Here is a 25,279-nt window from a genome sequence, read left to right on the forward strand (position 1 = left end):
TTATTACCTACTATGTGCCAAGCACTGACAAATTAGGAAAAGTATTGTTAGCCACCAGTTGATCTGAAAAAGTTCTCAGGATTTGGGTGGACCACATGTTTCAGTCATGTCTGACTCTTCATCACCCCAAGGGGGTTTTCTTGGCAAAGATACTGGACTGGGTTATCATTTTTCCTTCTCCTGCTCATTTTATAGATGAGGAAATGGAAGCAAACAAGGTTAAATGACTTGCCCAGGATCACTTATCCAGTAAGTGTCTGAGGCAGATTTGAACTCCTGAAGATTAGTTTTAATGACTCAAGGCCCAGTGCTCTATTCACTGAGCCATCTAGTTGCCTATATATATATATATCCATATGGCTCCATGTATGTCAATAGTATAGGATGGAAGCAAAAAAAAAATAGAATGGAACATTTGGCTGCTCTGAGATCTTATTGTCTATATCTAAGGAGGTGATAGTCTGTTTAGATCCATCCCTGGCCAAACCACATCTGGAATATTGAAATTAGCTTCAAGCATCACATTCAGGATAGAGAAGTTGGGAGCCAGTGAGTAGGGAATAAAATGCTGGAAGCAGTGCTTTTATCCATTGATCTGGCATATGTATTTTTTTTTTTATCATAAGGTTTTTTAGGACAGATAGGATCACAGAAAGGACCGTGGAAGCCATTAAGATTGATCTGCCCCTTTTACAGGTGAGAAAACTGTGGCTTAAAGAAGTTAAGGAGAAGCTAGAAAACATCTGAAAGAAGACAGCCAAGCTGATGAGAGCATTCCATATCATTTGAAGGAGCTGGAGGTATTTAGTTTAGAAAAAGAAAAACTTGATGAGGAGGAGGGATAATAATATGGCATGATAACTCTATGAAGGGCTGTCTTCTGCAACAGAGATGGGATTTCTTCAGCCCAGGGGGCAGATCTAGGTGCAGTGGATAAAGGAAGTAGATGTAGGCTTGATAGAAAGAAAAACTTCCAAACAATTGAAGTTACATAAATAACTACATAAAAGCTATGTAATATATAATATAATACAAATAGCTATGTGATATAAAAGATTGCCTGGGGAGATAGTGGGTTTCTCCTCTGAAAACAGAAGGAGATATACTTATTCTAATGTGGATCAGACCTCCAAAATCCCATCTCATTCTGAATATTTGGGTGCATGATACTTGGAGTTCCTACAGAATGCCATAGAAATTTAAGGGATTTGACTAATTTTGACTCCTCTTCCTTCATCCCCACCCCAAAAATATGGCACAATGACAGATTCCCTGAACTTGCAATCATAATACCAAAATTCAAATTCTGACTCTGCTGTTTTCTAGTGGTAGGTCTCTGACCAAGTCACCTTAAACTCCCCATGCCTTAGTTTCCTCATCTGTAAAATGAAGGGCTTGGAAGTCATTTGCCTCTAAGGTTCCTTTCAGCTCTAGATCTCTGGCTTTTGATCCCCTAATCTTATGAAATCTGTTGTTTATTTGTTATGGACTGTTTTCCTTGCCAGATGGATCTGAAGGAAATCCCCAGACTTATGGAGAGTGATAGATGTTTGGCTCATGGCCTCCTTGTGGGCTGGTGATTGAGTTGGGTTGATTGTATTTTTGAGGAGGGGGTGGGAGGGAGGACTCTGGAGACCTTTCTGACCTTGGGAAGATTTTCTTTGGAACACTGGCATTGATTTCTGGAGACATTCTGAGTGCTAATTCATAGCCCCAGGTATGACCAGCTGGAAATCAAATCTGTGGGTCAAATACAAATCAGGAAAACAAAGCCCTATTGCTCCCATCCATATTTGGAGTTGAAAGTCAGGATTGTAGCTGGTCACTGAATTATCAAATCAGCAAACATCCTTCACAATTTTTATGTGATTTACCTGGATTATATTAACTTATTTTTAAAGTTTTATTGATGTTCTTTGGTTTTTTTTTTTTTTCAATATGTCATTTTCTGATATGCCTCTGGGTCTTTGATAAGAGAGGATTTAGAAGATATCCTCTATAGCATCATAGATTTAGAGCTTGCAGCCTTGCAAGCCATCATCTTTAAACTCTCTCCCAATTTTACAAAGGAAGAAACTGAGTCACAGAATGATTGAGTAACTTGTCTAGGTTTATACAACTAGTGTCTAAGGCAGGATTTGAATTCAGGCACTCCTGACCCTAATCCAGTGCTCTGTTCAAATCCTGACTTGGACATGTGACCCTAGCTTTAACCTCTCTCAGTCTCAGATTTCTTCCCTGTAAATGACTGAACCTGATAGATTCCATGGTCCTTTCTATGATCCTATCTATCCTAAAAACCTTATGATAAAGAAAAATACACATGCAATGTACATGCACTATCAATGGATAAAAGCACTGCTTCTAGCATTTTATACAACATTCCCTACCCACTGGCCCTTAACCTCTCTATGACTAACCCCAGTTTTAAAAATAAAAGCTTAAAATGCTTTTCCTCTGACACACTCCAAATTCAACATAGGGACTTCTTTGGTCCCCATGGTGACCTAGACACTTAGCTTCCTATATCCATGCCATGCTCCCATGCCTCAGCAGATACTTACTTCAGTCCCAAACCCTATTCCTAGGATCTGGTGATTGACTGATGCAAATTGTGTCTTGGGACAGGGAACCCAGAGAGTTCTATCAATAAAGTACTAGCTCTCTTTACAGTCAGTGAGAATCCTTTCTGCCCCATCTCCTAGAGCCTGAGTAGGACATTCAAGTTATCATAGCAGATTGGGGATGGGGGACAGGGATGTGACATCTGGTGTCTGGTTTGAGATGGAAAGGCATGACATCTGGTGTCTGGTTTTAGGATGGGGAGGGGATATGACATCTGGTGTCTGATTCGGGGATATGAAGACATGACATCTGTCTTCACATATTTGAAGAACTATCTTGTAGAGAAGAGATGTTGTTCCATGTGGTACCGTAGGGAAGAAACTAAGAACAACAGGTGTAAGTTAATAAAGAAACCGATTTTTAGGGAAGGAAACAAGCATTTATTAAGTGCCTAACAGGCCAGATACTGTGAAGTGCTTGACAAACAGTATCTCATTTTAGCATCAACAATGTGAGATAGGTTTTACCATTTTATAGTTGAGAGTCTAAAGCAGACAGAGCTAAGTGACTTTCCCAGGTTCATACAGCTAATAAGTACCTGAGGAAAGATTTGAATTCTCCCAGACTTTAGGCCATGTAGCTGCCCTTCAGTATAATGCTTTTTTTTTTTTAGTTCTATGTTCTTGACCAATAGAACAGCCTTACAAAAATATTAGCTGTTTTAAGAAGTCATCAAATATCTGCCACTAGAAATCTTGAGGAGCAGACTTGAAACTGATTCCATTGCTATCAGCGGGGTTGGCTGGCCCAAAATAAGGATGTGAAGTCCCTTCGAAGCTCTTTGTGGACCCCATTCAGCAGGAGGGCAATGCTTGTCTCCCCACTTACATGTCTACTTAGAACAAAATGTTACTTTTGAAGAGACTTGGGTAGAATAAACAGAAGATTCTTCATGAGATCATAGGTTCATCTGTCTCTATTGATGAACGAAAGCCCAGAAAGTTTCATGAGATCATAGATTGAAATGGAAAGAATTCTCAGAAATCATCTGGTCCAGGGAAGGAAATGAGAATTTACTAAGCACCTACTATATATGCCCCAGGCACCATGCTAAGAATAAAGCACTTATCATGGTGCTTGGAACATATGTGGAGACTATTGTCATTTCCTTATTCTTGGACGTTGTACTTCTTGTAATGCAGCCAAAGATGGCATTGACCTCCTTGATTATAATCCACTGGAACCCTCAGATCTTTTTCAGCCAAACTGCTCTCTAGTTAGTCATGCAAACCCAATTTTATGCTAAAGAAGCTAAATTTTTTTCTTGAAATCCAAGTGTAAGTATTGAATTTCATCTTATTAGATTTAGCCCAGCATTTTAGCTTGTCAAGATCTTTTTGGATCTTGACTGTAATCCAACTATCCATCCTATCTATCCCATTTCCCAAATCATTGATAAAAATGTTAAATAGTGCCAAGGGCCAGCACAGAGCCCCGGGGCACTCTGCTGCAGTCCTTGTATATTGAACTATTCATATTAACTCTTTTGTTCTGTGCTTTGTGAATATGTGATTAGAAATTCAGTGAGAAAATTTATAAACTAAGCAATATTTACCTCTCAAAAATATTAAATTGTGCATCCAATAAACCAATTTGGGGATAAGAAAATCAGCTTATTTTTCTTTAACAGCTCTCTTGTCCTTTATCCTGGGAAGTTACCCCATAAACCTAAGTTCCCTGCACCATCTTTCATCGGCTTTAGAAATATATTTAAAGCCCTAGTGTTTCGAGTCCAAGTTACTTTGGAAAACACTGATAAAGATGCATAGCATAAATGTCCCTAAGAGCTGGGAAGGGCTTTAAAGATTACTTATTTCAATCTCAGTTTTTATTTTATTTTTTTCAATCTTGCCTAGATAGGATTTTTTTTTACATTTGTTTTTAAAACTTGGAGTTCCAGATTCTCCCCCTTTTTCTCTTCCTCCCCTCTTCCTCATTGAAAAGGCAAATGTGAAATTATGTATAATATTTCCATAAAATCATGTTGTAAAAGAAAACATAGATACCCCTCAAAAACTTTAAGAAATATAAATTTTTTTAAAAAATAGCTTTTTATTTTCAAAATATATGCAAAGATTGTTTTTACAAAAAACCTTGTGTTCCAAATTTTTCTTCCTTCCTTCTCCCCACCCCCTTCCCTAGACAGCAAATAATCCAATATATGTCCATCACAGTTCTTACTATATGCAATGTTCTCTTGGTTCTGCTCATTTCACTTAGCCTCAGTTCATGTAAATCTCTCCAGGCCTCTCTGAAATCATCCTGCTGATTCTTTCTCATAGAACAATAATATTCCAAAACATTCATGTACCATAACTTATTCAGTCATTCCCTGACGGACATCCACTCACTTTCTAATTCCTTGCCACTACAAAAAGGATTGCTATAAACATTTTTGCACATGTGGGTTCTTTTCCCTTTTTTTAAGATCTCTTTGGGATACAGACCCAATAGACACTGATGGATCAAAGGGTGTGCACAGTTGGATAGCCCTTTGGGCATAATTTCAAATTGCTCTACAGAATTGTTGAATTAGTTCACAATTCCACCAACAATGTATTAGTGTCCCAGTTTTCCCACATTCACTCAAACATTTATTATTATCTGGAAATGTAAAGCTTTTTAAAAGTATGCTTCTATCTGTCTTTAGACACAATCAGTTCTTTCTCTGGATATGGTCAATTTCGATTTTTAGATTGGGAAACTGAAGCCTAGAAAGGCTGGGTTGGTGATTCCAGATTTCTAGTCCTTACATTATCCCTCTTGGAATTTTGTGGAATTAAAACAGGACAAGTCAATAAGGAATTAGGGAAACAGGGAGTGAAATAGGAAGAATACTAGAATATTCTAGAGCACTGAGAAATTAATTTGTTGGTGAAGGTTAGGGGTTAAATCTAGGATGTTAAATAGCTGGGATCAGAATTAGAATCCTTGGCTTAAAGACTAGAGAGTACAATGGAAGGAGCCTTGACTCTGGTGTCAAAAGACTCAGGTTCAAATTCTGTTCTGATGTTTACGACTTGTGTGACTTTAAGCAAAGCAATTGATATCCTTTTTCTTCATCTGTAAAATGAGTAACATGGATGCTGGGTGATGCAGTAGATAGAATACTGAATCATATAGAATAAGAGTCAGGTACATTGTCTTCAAATCCAGCTCCAGACACTTATCTAAGTGACCTTGGGCAAATCACCTAACCCCTGCATACCTCAGTTTCCTCAGTTTTAACAACAATAATACTAAAATAGTACCCACCTCCAACTGTTGTAGTGAGGATGAAATGAGATCATCATTATCATCATCATCATCATTATTATTGTTTTATGAGGCCACTGGGGTTGTCATACAGCTAGTAAGTGTTAAGTATCTGAAGCTGGATTTGAACTCAGATCCTCCTGACTCCAGGGGTTGGTGCTCTATTCACTGCACCATCTATCTCCCTCTGAGGTAATATTTTTTTTTTAGGGTAATAACTGTTCATTTTTCAAAATACATGCAAAGATAGTTTTCAGCATCCACCCTTGCAAAACCCCCTCCCCTAGACAGTAAGTAATCCAATATAGGTTAAACATGTACAATTCTTCTGAGCACATTTCTACATTATCATGGTGCTCCAAAAAATTGGATGAAAAGGGAAAAAATGAGAAGAAAAAAGCAAGCAAGCAACAACAGCAGCAAAGGTGAAAATGCTATGTTGTGATGCAATACAGATTTCATAGTTCTCTCTCTGGGTGCAGATGGCTCTTTCCATAACAAGTATATTGGAATTGCCTTGAATCACCTCATTGTTGAAAAGAGTTAATTCCGTCAAAGTTGATTGTGAGATAATATTTTTAAATTGCTTAGCATAATAGCTGGCACATAGTAGGTGCTATATAAATGCTAATTCTGAAATATATCCAGACAGATCTGTGATCAATTATCCCTGAGAAGTAAAATTCAGATACATAGTCAGAAAGTCTGGATATCTTAGTACTGTGAACTAAGTACAGTGCCTGGCACATAGTAGGCACTTAAAGTTGATTGACTGACTTGACTAGAAGTCAAGATCAAGTTAAGGGTTCTGAAGAATAGGCATAGAGTTCTATAAGGAAATTTTTTCCAATCTTTCCTAAGTTCTGTCCCAAATAAACAATTCTACGCTATGATAATTGTGGAAATATGTATAGAAGAATTGCACATGTTTAACATATTTTGGATTACTTATTGTCTAGAGGAGGGGGGGAGGGAAAGGGAGGGAAAAATTGGAACACAGGGTTTTGCAAGGGTGAATGTTGAAAATTATCCATGCATATGTTTTGAAAATAAAAAGCTTTAATAAATAAAAAGAATTCTATGCTAGGTCTGTTCTCTATCTAATCATTAGCCTCCTGGGTATTCTAGGAGCTCAGCTGGGGTTCAATGTCCCATGATTCAAAGATTTCAGCTTCTGTCTCCATCTTCCCTCTTCCCGTCCCCCCGATTCTTTCTCAGGGCTGAGACAGGTTGAGTCTAGGAAAGAATTCATTTACAAGGACAGAATAAATACATAAATAATTCAGCAGATGCAGAAGGTCATGAAACATGAAAGTTTCTGACCAGAACAGCCTCTGATCAGCTATATAACTTGCTAAATCTATCCTTTCCTTCTTCAAAGTATGAAGTTTCACTGATGTAGGTGCTCCATTTACTGAGGCAAATCCCAATACCTCCATGCCTCAATGCATTATTCTCATAAATTTCTAGGGGCTGAAATGAATCCATCCCAAAGCCCTATATGATTTAGCTTTCTGACTGTAAATGAAATTCTCTTGAGTTTGACAAGGTTAGTCCTTGAACAATAAACACAGAATCCAACTAATTGAGAGTAGAAATTGTTTCATTCTTTTTCTGTGTTCCTAATGCTTTGATTTTATTGGTAAAAGAAATTCCTTTCAGTGACATAGATGAGCAACTCATGTATAATTGAAAGTATTAAGAAAATTGTCTTTTGACTTACCGATGGCTACTCAGTTAATATTTGTCAGAGGCAACACTTGAACTTGGGTCAGCCTAGGGTTTCCCCAAGGCCAGCCTTCTAGCCAAGACCACACACTGTCTTTCAACCTATTCTTTAAGCTAATAGATTTTTTTTAATGCTATAAGATTTTCAAAGCACTTTGTACATACATGAACTCATTTGTTCAGCAGCAGACTTGTGAATTATACAGGATTATCATCCCCATTTTGCAGATGAAGATGCAAGGTTGACTTGGAGGCTACACAGCTAGGAAGTCTGAGGCAGGATTTGAACTTAGGTCTTCTTGACCCCCAAGTCTAGTATTCTACCTATCATCCCATGCTTGTTGCCTCTCCCCAAGTCTTGACACATCCTGAACAGCTTTCACTGTATTTCTTTAGGCTCAGGAGCTTCTTACAGTTACCAGAATGGCATCTGTTTCCTCCATGATACCCCTAACTGGCTTTGCAATCTACCCAGTTTCAGATGCCCTTGGCTGAGTATACAGGTTAATTTTAAAGTCAGTATCACAATCTTCTCAATTCAGGAATAGACACAACTGCCTGGCATTCCACCCACATGGTCCCATGCAAATACTGACTACTGCCTTTTTGACCCAGTTATCAGTTCTTTCTTCTTCACCAAAGGGTAGTGGGGGTGGGAAAGCAGTTAAAGAAAGAGAAACATCATATGCATTTAAATTCCTTTCCCCCCCAAAAGAATAAATCATCCCCAAGTGACCCACAAGCCCCAATTCTTCCTCGGAACCAGAATGAAGAATAGAATTTGACACTGACTCAAAGGCTCTATGAGCCACAAGCTCCCTGGGTACTTCCTGCCCAAGGCCAGAATTGCTCTCAGAGAATGGAAGGGTCTGAGCCAACACAGGGAGGCTATGCCAGAGTGGAGGAGAGACAGGACAGGTAGCAAAGCAGCCACTGGCCCTGTGATGTGAGTGGGAATGATTCATTCTGGAAACACTTCCCACTGTTACTGTGAACTCGTTTGTAGCCCTAGTAATTGCAAATGGCAGGTCCTGAAACTTGCCATTTTTTCCATTCACTGAAACACACCCCCTTTCTTGGCCTCAGTTCCACTATCTGATAAGTGGATAAATATGATAATTCATATTCATAATAAGTGGATAATCTTATATATATATATATATTTACACACTGATAAGACAGTATCTGATAAGCCAAGTTTTCTGAAAAGTCGGTACCTTTCAGTCAATATAGCCCATGTATAGTTTGGGATATTAATGTGGCTGTACATGCTAGGTAGTTAATCCTGGCCTTGGAAGCCAGGAAAACACAAGTTTTAGTTCTACCTCCACCATGTCCCCTTGAACAAATCATTTAACCTCAATTCTGTAAGACTGTCATTTGCAGAGATTTATCGGATAATTTCATCCTGGGGCATTCTCTTTATCAATGAAATCGCAGGTCCAGTCCTTGTCACTATATTGTCACAAATACTCTATCTGTACATTCTGTGCATGCTTAGTAAGCACCCACTACATGCAGAATGTTGTAGTAGGTGCCAGGGAAGATACAGAGCTTAAATAAGGCATGATGACTTCATGGAGCATACAGTCTAGTGGGGGCTAAGACAATAAATAAAACAATTATAATGTAAATGTTATAGTATAAGTTTATTATGGACTTGCAAGACGAAATGCTGTTAGACCTTAAACAGTATAATTTTTTCGTTTGCCACTGACTGTAGTAACCTAAGTTTTTACTTTTTTAAAGCTCAGTTTTCTATTCTACAATAAGTATTTGGTGATCTCTAAGGTACTTTCAGCTCTGACATTGAGTCTAGTGCCTAATGGATATACTCTGGCTAATGTCAGCATTAATTGGCTAATCTTAGCACTAGCTGGAGAGGTCTGGTTAATGATTAAATCTTTGGAAGACCCAACAGGGGGGCTGCTCATTAACTGGTCTGCTAGAGGGGTGCTTACACACTTGAAGTGCTGATAATTGCTGGTCATCAGTGGTGCTAATTGAATGATAACACTGTTGCAAATTTGTTTGTTTTTCAAGTTTTAACTTGAGCCAGATTTCTAGTTGATATTAAGAGTAGCTAAAGTTAATCTCCCTCCTACTGGTTCATCTCTCCTTTGCCATTCTTATCTCTCCCCTTTCTTTTGTCTGAATTTCTCCCTTGTATCTATATTGCATAGTTACATTCAAGTGGGAGATGTACTTACTAGCTGAGTGTTGTGCAAACAGTACATACAGTTGTGCAATATTAAATCCAGGTCTCCTTTGCTCATTGCCTTTGAAATGTCCTTACTCTTTATATTCTAGTCTCTTCTTTTGTGGATCTCCATTCAAGAAATGGGCTCCTTGGGCAGCAGCTATGCCTCTGAATAGTATATTCATTCATAAAGCTAATAGGAATTTGGAGATGAATGGTTTCCATTCTAACCAAATCAGGAAAGGCTTGCGAATAGCCATAAGTCACATTAGGATTATTAATGGTTGTTGGGTAGAGAGAGCAAGGTTCATGGAATCATGGAGTCATTAACTTTAGGAGTCAGTTAGACCAACTTATAGTTGGACAGCAATCTTCCTCTGAACATCCTAAAATTGGCACAGAAGCCCATACCTCTGCTTCCACTACTAGTCTAGAGACTGGAACTGCAAGTTAATTGCTATAGAGAACTTCCAGGTGAGGAAAGACCCTTTGCCAATGTGGGTCATCACTATCTTGGCTTTATCAGCACAAGCATAAAGAATAGAATTTGATATTGACTCCAAGGTATTATGAGCCAAAGGCTCTCTGCATCCTTTCTGCCCAAGGTCAGAATTGCTCTCAGGAATTGGAAAGATCTGAACTAAGTAGAGAGGCAAAGAGGTAGAATGAGCCAGAGCAAGTGAAGCCAGTGATTTACCCTTGGTCACAACAGCAGTATGTATCAGAAATGGGTCATTCTGTGTTTAAGGCTAGCTCCACATTACTCTGTTATGCTGCCCAAACCACTACCAACAATTCCTTACGTTACTGAATATAAACTTCCCCCTCCTTGTAAACATATCTCCATATTTATCATGTTATGCAAGAAAAATCAGACCAAAAAGGAGAAAAAAATCAGCAATAAAGAAAAAGCAAAGAGAGGTAAAAATATTGTTTTCATCCACATTCAGGCTCCATAGTTCTCTCTCTGGATAAGGATAGCATCCAACTTTCCATCCCAAGTATTGGAATTGCCTTGAATCACCACATTGTTGAAAAAAACCAAATCCATCACAGTTTTTCATCCCATAATCAATGTTCTGTTGATTCTGCTTAACTTCACTCAGCATCAGTTCATGTCAGTCTTTCCAGGCTTTTCTAAAATCAGTCAGTTCATCACTTCTTAGAAAACAATAATATTCCAATTATATTCCTATACTTTAACTTATGAGCCTGAATGTAAACTTCTTGAAGATTGTTTTATATCTCCAGTCATTAATGCCTTGATTATTTGTTTTTAGATTGTATCTCTGATTTTATCCATGTGGAGTGCTTTTTTTTTCTTTTTAAAGACAGGGTGGGTTAAGTGATTTGCCCAGAGTCACACAACTAGCAAGTATATGAGGTCATATTTGAATTGAAGACCTCCTGACTCCAGGGCAGGTGCTTTATCCATTCTGCTGCACCACCCAGCTGTCCCCATGTAGGGAGCTTTTGATGAAGAAAATCCCTGCACCAATCCAGATTAGCATCTGCTTTGCAACTTAAAAATCTTAGAGAGTTGCCTGGGACACAGAGGTCAAGTGACTTGCCTGCATGGGCACAGATTGTCTGTATTAGAAATGGGACATGAACACAAACTTTCCTGATTTCAAGGTCAGTTCTTTATTCCCAGCCATAGGTGGGCAGTGAGGATGTGGAGTCAGGAAATTTCATTTTTATGAGTTCCAATCTGAACTCAGATACTTACTAGCCATGTAGCTTGAGCAAGTAATTTAACTGTTTACCTCAGTTACTTTGTCTCTAAAAATGAGCTTGAGAAGGAAATGGTAAACCACCCTATTATCTGGGTTATGAAGGGATGGATGAAAAGGGACTCAACCACAAAAGCATATAGTAGGGACTTAATAAATGTTTATTGAATTGAATTAACTTTTTATCTGGCTTTGTGCCTTTCAAAGCTCTTTTATGTCCATAATTATTTAGGTGACTTTGTATAGTAGAAAATGTTAGGATTGGAGGACCAGACTTCAAATCTTTGCTTTGCCCCATAAATTGCTAGTTACAAATCTCTTAATAGATGATCAAAATATAGGGTTTCTAGGTTCTCTGAAGCCCAAGAAGTACAACTGACTTGTGAAACCAACCTCTCTGGTCGATTTTTATCAGTGTTATAAAGCTCCTTTGGTTCAGCATTGCTGTTGGCAGTGATGCCAGAGAGGGGATGAGGATCTGTCTCACTGAAGGGGCCTCATGTGAATTATTTCTCTTGGATAACTACAACTAGAAATTGTATAGGCAGAGGGGAGCTGGGGACCCTTTACCTACTTAAGGAGGGAAAGGGACTTATGGGAGGGTCTCAGAAGCCCTTTGAGTCCAGCATTTGCTGCAGAAGGCGTGGCATGGGGACAGCTAGATGGTGTAGTAGATAGAGTACACTAGCTCTGGAGTCAGGAGGATCTGAGTTCAAATCTAACCATATATTTATTAGCTATATAACCTTGTGGTCACTCAAACCTGATTGCTTTCAAACACATACCACACCAAAAAACAAACAAATAAAGAAAATCCCCCAGAAGATTTGGCAAGGCAAGGTGGAGAGACAGAACAGGAAGGGAAAAGCCTGCACTTATTTTATGTCTGGAAGGTTTCCCTTTGGGTGGGATAATGGTTTTTATTTGTGTTATCTTTATTGAAAGGTGGGGGACCAGGGAAGGGGAAGTTTTATCAGGGTCAATACTCCAGAAGATGTCCTTTCGTCTTTTTACCTAACTTCATGGGTTGTTTTATTAATATCTCTTGAATCCACATAAATAAATAGGATGCCAGGATCCTCTCTAGGGCATTTCTCCAAGCTTTCTGTCTATAATAAGTTATAGAAAAGACAACCTCAGTAAATGATCATTGATGTCATTATCTCATCTTCCTGCCTCACAGTGGTGTGAAGGAAAATGCCTGTGAAAACGTAAACCATTCTAGAAGGGTGAGCTGGGATTGCTTGGGTTGTTTGTTATACTCTAGTCTAGTATTGCAGCTGCTACCCAAAATATCCTCTGTGAACAAGTTACCACATCCCTGATGTGGGTCTCAGTTTCCTCTGCAGAAAGAGGAGATTAAATTAAAGAATCTGCAAGGTCCCTTCCAGATAGAAATCAGGATCCTAGGATAGGGGGAGGGACTAGACCTGTCATTACACTAACCTAGGGAACAAGTGGAAGAGGAAACTTCCTCTATCAATGCATGTTGGCAGCTAGTAGTCTGAAGTTAGGAAGACATGAGTTCAAACAGTGACTCAGTATTTAGCTTTATGACTCTGAGAAAGTAACTCAGCTTCTGCCTCAGTTTCCATAGTAATAGCATTTCCTCAAAAGAATGTTATGAGGATTAAGTGAAATGATTTGTAAAGTTCAGTGCTTGGCATGTAGTAGGTATTATGTGAATGCTTTTCCTCTCCCCTTCGTCTTAGCAAATTGAGAGGTTAAGTTGTACTCCTAGAGTAATAATAACTCGCATTTATATTTTAACAGCTAGATAGAATGGATAGAATACAAGACCTGGAGATTCATCTTTCTGAGTTCAAATCTGGCCTCAGATATTGGCTGTGTGATTTTGGGCAGATTACTTCCCCTTGTTTGCCTCAGTTTCCTCATTTGTAAAAATGAGCTGCAGAATGAAATGGCAAATCACTCCAATATCTTTGCTAAGAAAACCCCAAATGGGGTCACAGAGAGTCAGACTTGACTGAGATAGCTGAACAACAAGCATTTACATAACTCTATAAGGTTTGTGAAGTCATACGTGTGTGTGTGTGTGTGTGTGTGTGTGTGTGTGTGTGTAAAATTTTATTTGAGCCTTACAGCAAACCTGTGAAATAGGTGCATTTGTTATCCCACTTTACAGATGGGAATTTAAGGCACTATCTAGGATCACCAGAACTGGTCTGTGTTAGGGGTTGAAGCCAGTTCTATATGGCTCAAAGCTCAGCTCTCTGTCTAATACATCATAATGGAACTTGATCCTATAATGTTGTTAGTACCGAATACACACCTGTTTCTATGGCATGCCTCTTGTCAAACCCAGTGTCTAGAATAATAAGAGTTGACAGTGTAAATACATTGGTTTTGTTCACTCAAGGATCTTCTGTTTTATTCTCTTTGTGCTTTACTGCCTTTGTCCACAGTGCCCACAAAAGCTGTCCCATCTTTTACCCACAGTCTGTTCTTGCACTTAATAAGTAGGACTGTCTTTTCCAAGAAACCTTTCTAGCTAAGTCATTCTCTGAACCAGTGACCCATTCTTTGAACCAAATGCCCTCCCTCTTTGCCCCAATGCATGGCTCACTATTCTAAGTTTGTAAAAATCTGAATTTTTAAATCATTGCTTGTTAGTACATCTTACTACTTCCTGTTAGACCATAAACTCCCTGAGAGCAGAACAGAAAGTAAACCATTTTCCAGTATGTATCCCTACTATGTACTGCAGTTCTAGAACCTCCTCTAGCCAGAAAACACACACACACACACACACACACACACACACACACACACACACACACACCCCTTTCTAAGGGGCCAGGCAGGCATTCATATGCCTCCACTGATGTCTCATAGGGCAGGATAGATGTATCGATAAGTCATTTTCAGCAGAGTAAGACTTTTTCCCCTATTAAAGTCATATTCTGTTGCAACAGGATGGGATAGAGGTGACCCTCATTTCTCAAAAGCTACCTAAGCTTTTAAAAAAAATTCTAAATATTACTCAAGAATGAGCTTAATCAAGCTGAGAGGGACAGTGTAACCATAACATGAATTTTTGGCCAAAACCAATGAAACAGTTAACAAGAACTTGTTAAAAGTCTACTATGTACCAAACACTATGCTAGGTGTTAAGGATGAAAAGACAAAAACTGTAAATATCCCCTTCCTCATGAAATTTACATTCTGTTGGAAAGATGTATGTATGTATATATATACATATATGAATACACACACATAAACACACACACATATATATGTATGTTTGTATATATCATTGAACATAAATTATATACAAAGTCATTCCAGCAAGTAGTAAACATTTATTAAGCACTTATTATATGTTAGGCACTATGCATAGAGTGAGGGATACAAAAAAAAGAGGCAGATAGTTCCTGGCTTCAAGGAGTTTTCAATCTATTCAAGAAAATATATCCAAAACTAATAGGAAATATTTAATAGAGGGATAACATTAGAATTAAAAGGCTTTCCTGTAAAACATTGTGTTTTACTTGGAACTTCAAGGAAATTAGAACAGCCAGAAGGTAGAGCTGAGGAAGGAGAATGTTCTAGGTATGGGGGACAACCAGAGAAAATGCGTGAAGCAAAGAGTTGGAAGTGTCTTATTTATGGAATGGCAAGGAGGCAAGTATCTCTGAAATGAATAGTACATGTTGGGGGATTAAGGTATAAGAATACCGAAAAAGTAGGAGAGGGCTAGGTTGTGGAGGGTTCTGATGTCAACCAGCAGATTTTGTATTTGCTTCTGGAAGCAGTAGGGTGATATGGTCCTTTGCTTAAGGAAAATCACTGTAGTGGCTGAATGGAGGGTAGATTGGAATGAGAGGAAACTTGAGGCAGATAGATGCAGTAGCAGGCGAGAACAATCCTGAGGAGATAAGTGTCTGCACCATTTGGCATCAGATTGAATATGAGGGTTGAGAGATACTGAGGAATCAAGGATATTTCCATAGGTTGCAGGCCTAAAGAACTGGGACGATATAATAATAAGTAAGATAGGGGCAGGGGGAAGAATTTAGGAGGAAAATTTCCTTTTGGACATGTCTTCTGTACATCTAGTTCAGAATGTCTGAAAGGCAATTGGAGATGTAGAGAGGTTGGGGAAGTATTAGTAGATTTGAGAATTGTTAGCATAGAGATGGTAATTAAATCTATGGATGCTGATAAGATGATCAAATGAAATAGAGGGAGAAGAAAAAAGTGAGCTGGACATAACTCTGAGCGACACGTATGGTTAGAGGGAATGATCTAGAAGAGGATCTTGCGAAGGAAAACAGAGAGGGAAGAATCATCTGGACAGGAGATGACCCAAGAGAGAGTATTCTGATACTTAGAGAGAAGAGAGTTAACGGGAAGGAGTGATCAGTGGTATCAAAAGCTTCTGAGAAATCAAGGAAAGTGAGGATTGAATAAAGGCCATTGGATCTGCCAATTAAAAGATCATTGTTGACTTTGAAGAGAGAAGTTTTGGTGGAATAATAACATTGAGAAAGGTTGTAAAAAATAAAGAAGAGAATGAGAGAAAGTGGAACCATCAATTGTAGATGACCTTTTTGAGTTTAAGTAAGAAGAGTAAAAGAGATGCAAGACAAAATTAGCAGAAGTAGAAGGATACAAGGCAGAAGAGAATGAGCCAGTAGACAAAAAGAGATTGAAAATAAGTGATAGAATGGGGATAGCAGAGGAGGTACAAGAGAGAATGATTTCTCTCTTTTTTTTTTTTTTTTTTTTTTAATTCATTTTTCCAAATTATCCCCTCCCTCCCTCCACTCCCTCCCCCCGATGGCAGGTAATCCCATACATTTTACATGTGTTACAATATAACCTAGATACAATATATGTGTGTAAATACCTTTTTCTTGTTGCACATTAAGTATTAGCTTCCGAAGGTATAAGTAACCTGGGTAGATAGACAGTAGTGCTAACAATTTACATTCACTTCCCAGTGTTCCTTCTCTGGGTGTAGTTGTTTCTGTCCATCATTGATCAGCTGGAAGTGAGTTGGATCTTCTTTATGTTGAAGATTTCCACTTCCATCAGAATACATCCTCATACAGTATTGTTGTTGAAGTGTATAGTGATCTTCTGGTTCTGCTCATTTCACTCAGCAACAGTTGATTTAAGTCTCTCCAAGCCTCTCTGTAGAGAATGATTTCTCTTGAGAAGTTAAAAGAATTATCTTCGATTAGGAATAAGGGCACCTCATCATGTGAGGGAGAAATGAAAGAGGAGAGAATGGAAGAAAGTATATGAGTAATATGAGATGGGGAAGAGAGGAAAAAAGGGAACTCACGGTAAATGGCTTCAATTTTGTTGGTGAAATGAAAAATCTTGGCTGAAAGGGTTGGGCAAGGGGAGATTTGAGGAGGGATGAAAAGAATTGCCTGGCAGCAGTGAGGACCCAATTGAGGATGATCAAATATGAAACAAGATTCTTGGCAGAGAGGTTGGAGGGAGAACCATGGGAGATTTGAGGATAGATGAAAAGGATTGGCTAAAATTGGAGATTATGAGATAATTTTTTTAGTAGATTCGAGAGTGGTGACATGATTTTCTCTATCTTCATTCAGCAGTATAGGGATAGCAGAGAAGGCAGCAAATAGAATAGTCCAGGGCTGAGCCTTCTCAGGACATAATCATAAAATGATAAAGAAGCTAGGGATTCAAGAGAGGAAAATAATGTAGTTGTTTGGAGAGAAGCTGTAGGAGCTGAGAAAGACAGGAAAGGGCACCTCCTACAGAGGAGTTATCATGAGCCCAGGTTTAAAGGAAACTAGGAATCTACAACATATAAGTCAAGAGAGCAATCCAAGTATAGGAAACATCCTGGACAAAAACACAAGGTGGTTTGAGGATATAGAATGTAATATATGAGTAATAGCTAGTTGAATATCTTAAAAAAGACATAGAGATTTTCTGTCATACACTGGAGTCACTGATCATTGAAGAAGTTCTTTTTAATCTCTGATTTGCTAGGCTGTTTGAAAAGAATGATTTGAAAAATTAAAAAGCTATTAAAAAGAAAGAGAGAAAAGAATGACTTCTTGTTTTCCTCTTGAATTCAGACTGGAGATCCACCTAACACACATAGGACAAGCCCTAAATGCAGGGAACATTTGGGGCTATTATTCCAAAGAGAACTATTCAGGGTGATTTTTACTCCTGGCCAGAAGGAAAAAGGGACTAGACCAGTTATTTCATTGCAATAAAGAGCTGGTCAGTGAAGACCTCCCTCTATCAATACAGGTAACCATATATACAGCCAGTGATTTATGGTCTTAGAGAGTTGCCTAGAGCACTGGGAATTTTAATAACTTATCCAGAGTCATCAGATCAAGGCTGGTACTTGAACCTACGTATTCCTGGCTTTAAACTCAGTTTACAGATAAGGAAACTCAGACAAATAGGATTAAGTGACTTGTCCAGGGTCACACATCTAGTGAGGGTCAGATTGAACTCAGATTAGTCTTCCTGATCCCACTCTGACATCCCCCATACTCTACCTCACTACTCCGAACAGCAGATTTAAAAATAAAACCTCTTATCCAAATGGAAACTAGTTTTTCTGCCTCAATCCTTTTTTCAAAGTCATCAAATCAAGTTTGTCAAAGTGTGTGTGACACAAGTACTTTGGAATGCATTTATCATAAGTCAGAGGTAACTTGACACTTGGCATTGATGATATTCTTTCTGTTAAATTCACTTGCTTTTTGAAGGTCTCTAAAAGGTTCTCTTAAATTTTGGAACAGTCTGGTAATTTGTCCACATGTATATATATCTGCAAAAGGACATTTTTCTATTTATGGGCCAAAATATACCTAGGGAGATCCCACTAATTGAAGGAAACTCCTACCATGAAATCTAGTAACCAGGATTTCTTTCTTGATCCAAATGACACTGACGTTTGTAGCTTGGTCCCTTAACCCCAAATGTTAAATAAGCTCCTTGAAGTTATTTTTATTTTTGACTTTGTAGTGCCTTGTGGAAGGATGTGCAGAAGTGCATATTTCAAGCTTAATGTTAGAGGAATTGAATCCATTTTTATCCCTTTATTATGAATAAATTGAATCCAAATATTATCCATTTTACAGGGGCTTTGATTCTAAGTATTGTGCTTAGTCAGACAGCATAGCATTGTGGGATCTAGAGTGCACCTTCGAGTCAGGAAGATCTGAATTCAAGTCTCCCCTCTGACACATCCTGGTTATGTGATTCTGGCTAGCACATTTATCATCCTATTGCCCTTAGTCAGCTCTACAAAACTATAAAATGCAAAACAGGTAATTATCTGCATTGGCAGAGAAAGTTCCTCACTTCCTATACTGATGAAATCACATATCCCATTAAAAAAAAGGGGTCACTGTGCCCTGAAAAATATCCAAGGAAAAGAAACCAGAATATGTAAAGGTTAAAAAAAATCACCATGTTTATCACAGAAGATTCATAGGGGCACGATTTCAAATCTGACCCAGAGTTCAGGCTTAGAATAAAAACCAGGTATAAGGAAGAACTGGATTATTCCACCCTTTATAAACTCTGAACACATTGGTCAAGTTGTTCTGGCCTGTACCCAGAATTCAGCATCACTGTTAATAATAAATAGCATTTATTATTTCTTAAAGATTTCAAAAGTACTTTTCAAATACAATCTTAATTTGGTCTCCACACAACCTCTTGGGAAGCAGATATTATCTCCATTCTACAAATGAGGAAGTAGAGATTAAGTGACTTGACTACAATCAAATAGATAGGAAGTGGCTGAGGCTAAATTTGAACTCAGGTCTTCCTAACTCTATCCATGGATTTTTTGTTGTTATTCAGTTATTTTTTTCACCTGTGTCTCTTTGTGACCCCAATTGTTGATATTATTGTTGTTGGTCCTTCCTACTCAAAGGACCCTAACGTTAGGGATGTAATATCATGACATGCAAGTGAATTAGATTTAAGTGAGGGAGGGTTAGGCAAAGTCACTAGCCTCACTTTAGATCCCTGCTAGTTTTTTCTTGGCAAAGTCACTAAAGTGGTTTGCCATTCCTTCTCATTTTACAGATGAAGAAACTGAGGCAAACAGGATTAAATTACTTTCCCAGGATCACACAGCTATTAACTATCAGAGGTTAAGATTTTAATTCAAGAAGATGAGTCTCCTTGACTCCCTGCTCAGCATTCTATCCACTTTTTACCTAGTTGACCTATCCACCGAGGCTACCTTTCTCAAATCCAGACACTGAGATGAAAAATTGAGTCCACAGATGTTTTGGGAAGCAAGATCTAGAAATAAGAATAGGAATTCCACTGGTACCTGGACTTAGTGAGAGGATTGGCAAAGAATGTGGGACAAAAGTAAAGGAGACTCAATATATGCACCGGCTAAGTCCATATTAAACATAGTGAATATATTAAAATATACTGAAAAAAAGAAAGATAATTATTTTGTGGATGGTGGGAGAGGAGAAGACAGGAACATGTAGAAAAAATCAAGCAAGATATAATGTAAGAGATGGCATTTGAGTTGTGCTTTGAATAAAATAAATGATCTTTTAAAAATATTTTTATCCATAATGTTCTTTAAATTTCATTATTTCTTCCTTTTTAAAGCATTTTTTTAAATTGAGCTCCAAGTTCTTTCCCTTGCTCCCTCTCTCTTTCTCCTCTCCTCACCTATTGAGAAAGCAAGCTTATATTAATTATACATGTGTAATCAAGCAAAACATATTTCCATATAAGCCATGATGCAAAAAAATAAAAATAAAAGTAAAATTAAAAAAAGTATTTCAGTCTACATTCAGAATTCACAAATTCTTTCTCTGGAGGTGAATAGCATTTTCATTATGAATCCTTTGGAATCTCCTTGGATCCTTGTCTTAATCAGAGTAGCTAAATCTTTTAAAGTTGACCATCCTCAAAATGTCCTTACTATGTATAATGTTCTTCTGGTTCTGTTTACTTCATTCTGCATCAGTTGAAGTAAAGGATTGAAATTTTATCATCAATTGAAATAAAGAGACAGAAATAAGAAGAGAGTACATTTCAAGAATTCCAGAAAGGGTCAGTGTAGTAAAAATCTTTGTAAAGATTCCCAAAGATCGGAAATTAGCAATGGAGTGCCATATACATGAAAAACAATGAGAACACCAGTTTTGCATGAAGGGGAACAATATGTTTTTTGGGTTTTTTTCTTTATTTTTCTTTTATTATTTTTATTAATTTCATAATTATAACATTTTTTTGACAGTACATATGCATAGGTAATTTTTTTTACAACATTATCCCTTGTACTCCCTTCTGTTCTGAGTTTTTCCTCTTCCTTCCCTTCACCCCCTCCCCTAGATGGCAGGCATTCCCATACATATTAAATATCTTATAGTATATCTTAGGTACAATATATATGTGCAGAACCGAATTTTGTTGTTGTTGTTGTTGCAAAGGAAGAATTGTATTCAAAAGGTAAAAATCTGGGAAGAAAAACAAAAAAAATGCTCACAGTTTACACTCATTTTGAAGGGGAACAATATGTGATGAAGTTGAAAAATTAGGTTGAAATCAGATTTGAAGGGCTTTAAATGCCAATGAAATGAGTTTGGTTTTGATTCTCCAGAAGATAGGGAACAACTGGAATTTGGGGGGCAGAGAAGGGACATAGGTGTCTGCTTGAGGAACATCAGTTTGGCAGTTCTATGCAGGATGGCCTGGAGAGGGAAGAGATAAGGTAGAGACACCAATTAAGAGACTTTATAACCAATATTCTGAGAGGGAATGAAGGCCTGAACTAGAGGAGTAGAATATATTCTGGAGACAGAAGCCACAAGAATTGGCAGTTTGTTGGATATATGGATAAGGGAGACTGAGAAGAAAAGAATAACTTTTAACATGGGAAACATGCATTAGTTCCTGGAACGATGATAGTCTCTTTGACAAATGCTTTGTGCCTCAGTTTCCTCATTTGTAAATGAATTTAGACTAGAAGGGCACTAATGACATTTCTACCTCTAAATTTATGAACCTATGATTTTCCCACAGTTAAATGGCTAGCAAATGGCAGAGCAGGGCTTTTTTTTTTTTTCCCCCCCTGAGGCTGGGGTTAAGTGACTTGCCCAAAGTCACACAGCTGGGAAGTGTTAAGTGTCTGAGATCAGATTTGAACTCGGGTCCTCCAGGTGCTCTATCCACTGCGCCCCCTAGCTGCCCCGAGAGCAGGGCTTTTTTAACCCCAATTCCAGTATATCTAGTTTGTCTCTGACTAAAATCAGCCCTACTGAAGAGAAGCATGAACTTTTTCTTTTACTCTCCCTCCTCTCCACTACCTCTCCATTACCCCTCCCTCCACCCCTCCATGCCAGTTATAATCTTTGAAGAAAGGCTCTATGTTTCTCTCTGACATTGGCTCTAAATCACTGAGGATAAAGTATTGCTAATAAGTATTGCTGTTGTCCAGGAATAGTTTGTTGGTGAGTCCTCCTATTGAGACCCCTAAATGCTATTGATTATCCATTGGGCTTTTAAAGTGACCATTATGTAATAAATAACCCTTTACGCCAGCCCAAGGTGGTATAATTGACAGCATTGTAGTACAGTATCCTGTACATCATAATATACCTGTACAGGAACATAATGAGACTTTAAAGGGAAATAATTTATAACCTACCAAGTCAGGCAATTTTCCCAGGGTGTCAGTAGGAATGTGAAGCATGTAAGAAGTTCAGTGTTATCATCCATCCCTAAGGAAAACTTGTTGGATGGAACATGGACAACTGATGCTTGGCACTGAAGAGATCTCGGTCATATTGCAGGGTGGCCAAACTACTTTCTTTTTCTAAGTTTTCCTTGCATTTCCCTAGACTCTCTGCCCTGGAGAATAGTGGCATTAGCAAGCTTGGTAGTGATTGAGTAGTGCTAAGATTGAGTTTGACAAAGTAGCTATAAGTGAGTCAGGATTCAACGAGGTGTTGCCTTAGGATGACACAGTGCCCAGAGACACAAATCTAAATCTGCTAATGATGTATCTTCCCAGTCCAGAGCAATGGCCCCTTTTCTAATAGAAATAGTAGATCTCAAATCCCTCTACTAACTTCAGCTCCCTATCACTCTACCCTCTGCTTACCCTAACATGCTATTTACTTATCTTAGTACAAGCTACTCATTAAATAGTGTTTGTTGATTGTTTCATTGACTGCTGGTACTTACTACCCTCAGATTACATTGCAATGTCATAGGCACTTAGGATACACATTTAAGAATAATTAGTCCTTGGCTTATCTAGTGAGAATGATGAAAGTGGGCAATGCAATCTTTTAAAATGAACAGTGATGATACGATCACTGGCCAAATGGCTAGAGGGAAAGTGATAGTTCAGGAACTGCAGCTGGTAGGTTATTAAACAGAAAATTTGGAGGAGGCAGTAGTGAACCCAGAAAAATGTTTTAGAGGAGCCAGGCCCTGAGCTACAATCCAAAGGAAAAGATAAGAGAGCTATAGTATGGGAGGCAGAAAGAAGTCATTCTGTGTACAAGGACGAACATGGAAAAATGGAAGTGCTAATTGAGGTTGCAAAGTCAGTTCAAGAGTCTATCCAGACTTGCTAATACCAAGAGCCCTGTATGTTTCACAGAGAAACTCATAAGCTTATTTCCTTCTCTGATGAAATGCTAGACCAGACTTGTTCAGATTGAAGCAAGATATCCTCTCAAGTACAGGATAGTAGAGACCACTATCCATGGTACTGATTCCCTAGGAAGCTGGCTTAGGGCAACCTTTTACAGTCTAGTAAGTACTGTGACCAAACAAGGTGAAAGTGTCAGATAGTGGGGACAATACAAATGGGAGAGTAAAGAAGATATGTATCTGTGCACAAATATGCATGTGTATAAGTATTTTATGTAGTATCTGAGATAGGAGTACAAAGTAACTATTATTTTCATAAGCAAACCAAAATTCATCCATCCAAATCAGTATCTCCTTCAAAGTCAGTATCTCCTTCAAAGTAGTCCCCTTGGGAGGCTATACAGATTCCAGCAGTGCTGTGACTAAGATATTTAGAGCCCTATTCTGGGAACTACTTCAGAGGCTGAAGCACCTTCTTTGAAATGCCCTCTAAAGTGGTCAGTCTACTCTACATGATTTAGTTTTGGGGAAACATAATGTCACTCAGAGCCAAGTCTGGTGAATGATTTTGGTCATCAAGCTGGAGGATTCCACTTGGGAGCAAAAATTACTTGTGACTAGTAAATAATGAGATTGGTTTTCTATGTGAGTTGTAACAGAGAAAGGTTACAATTCCCAAATTACAAATTCTCAGGATGATCCCTAAACATAAGGATTTGAGCAAGGAAAGAATTCTTGAAATAAATGCCTCTCCTACAAAGAGGACTGTTTTGGAAAAGTGCTCATTTAGCCATAGAAGTTCCAGGATATTTGTGAAAAGATAAAGGTCACATTATTTTATCTCATACCTCATAATTATTAAGTAATGATGTCCTATGCTGGAATGTAAGAGAGCTTTTATAAACTTTATCAATCACATTGTATGATTTTCCTTTCACTCATCCATTTTGTATATAAGGAAAGTGAGGTCTAGAGATGAGAAGGAACTTGTTCAAGAGCATAATTAATCAACAAGAAACCTGGGCCTGGAACCCCGAATTTGATTTCTCATTTAATGTTCTAGTAAATTCTAATGTGATGTGATTGGGTGAGTATAGGTGTAGGAAATGCTGGATGGCATGGTGAGAAAGATGAGCCTGAAATCAGAAACATCTGAATTCAAATGCATCTTCAGTTGCTTACTAATTCTGTGATCCTAGATAAGGCAAACTCTGTTTGCCTTAGTACTTCATTTATAAAATGAGCTAAGAAAGGAAATGGCAAACTACTCCAGTATCTTTGCTAAGAAAATCCCAAATGGTGTTGGGAAGAGTCAGATGTGACTGACTGAACAGCAACAACAAAGATATAGGTAGATTAAGGTCAGGAACAGAGATGAGCAGGGATTAATCAGTGGCTACTGCTGGATATGTGTTCAGATCATCTGTACTAAGGGCAACCAATGAATTCAGTTGTAAATCTTTATGTTCTTAGGAGGCACCATCTACACAAGTACAACCCTTTCTTTAAGTGGGAGTCAGAGTGCAGAACTTGAAGAACAAATCATTTTATTTTCATAACTATATTTAATCTCTGAGTTCCCCATCCATTTTCCAACCTTTGAGAGAAGAATGCCTTCATTTTCTATTGCCACGTATCACTTGTAGGTGCCAAAGCTTACATACCATGATGTCCATTTTACAGGTGGAGGAAAAGGGGACAGAAAAGGTAATGGAGTTGTTTGGGGTCACATAGTAATCCAAGGCAAGACCAAGAGCAAATTCTCAAATGTCATTGTTTTTGAGGACAACTGGTAATCCTGAAGCATCATGGATAAGCAAGGAAAGACCAATGGACAGGGAGTCAGGAAACTTGGTTTATAATTACATCTTGTCCAATAACTTCTATCTGACCAACCTTTAAAAAATTACTTCACCTCTCAAGGCTTCAGTTGGACTCCAAGGTTTCTCCACTGATTCAAATTATTTGGCCCTTTTCCTTTATTTCTCTTTTTATTGGTACCCATCTGGTTCTCTCATTTAATTTGATTTTTAAGCCAAGTCATCTCATATTTATCTGGATTTATCTAGATTTTCCCATTCTCCTTACATACTCCTTTCAAGCTCAGTGACAGGTT

General features: G+C 38.2%; 1 protein-coding gene across 6 annotated transcripts in view; it reads left to right on the top strand.

Moving 5' to 3' along the window:
* ELFN1 (extracellular leucine rich repeat and fibronectin type III domain containing 1) overlaps positions 1-25,279 on the top strand; it is a 190,660-nt gene that overhangs the window by 17,915 nt on the left and 147,466 nt on the right. For 2 of the 6 annotated variants that reach the window (XM_074281145.1, XM_074281144.1), the window contains one exon: positions 697-800. The exons of the other annotated variants lie outside the window; for them this stretch is intronic. The gene's annotated coding sequence lies outside the window, so the exon portion shown is untranslated. The remainder of the gene's footprint in view (positions 1-696; positions 801-25,279) is intronic. 6 annotated transcript variants of the gene reach the window in all.

This window comes from Sminthopsis crassicaudata, chromosome 1 (assembly GCF_048593235.1).
Source record: "Sminthopsis crassicaudata isolate SCR6 chromosome 1, ASM4859323v1, whole genome shotgun sequence".
In the NCBI taxonomy this organism is placed as follows: Eukaryota; Metazoa; Chordata; class Mammalia; order Dasyuromorphia; family Dasyuridae; genus Sminthopsis; species Sminthopsis crassicaudata.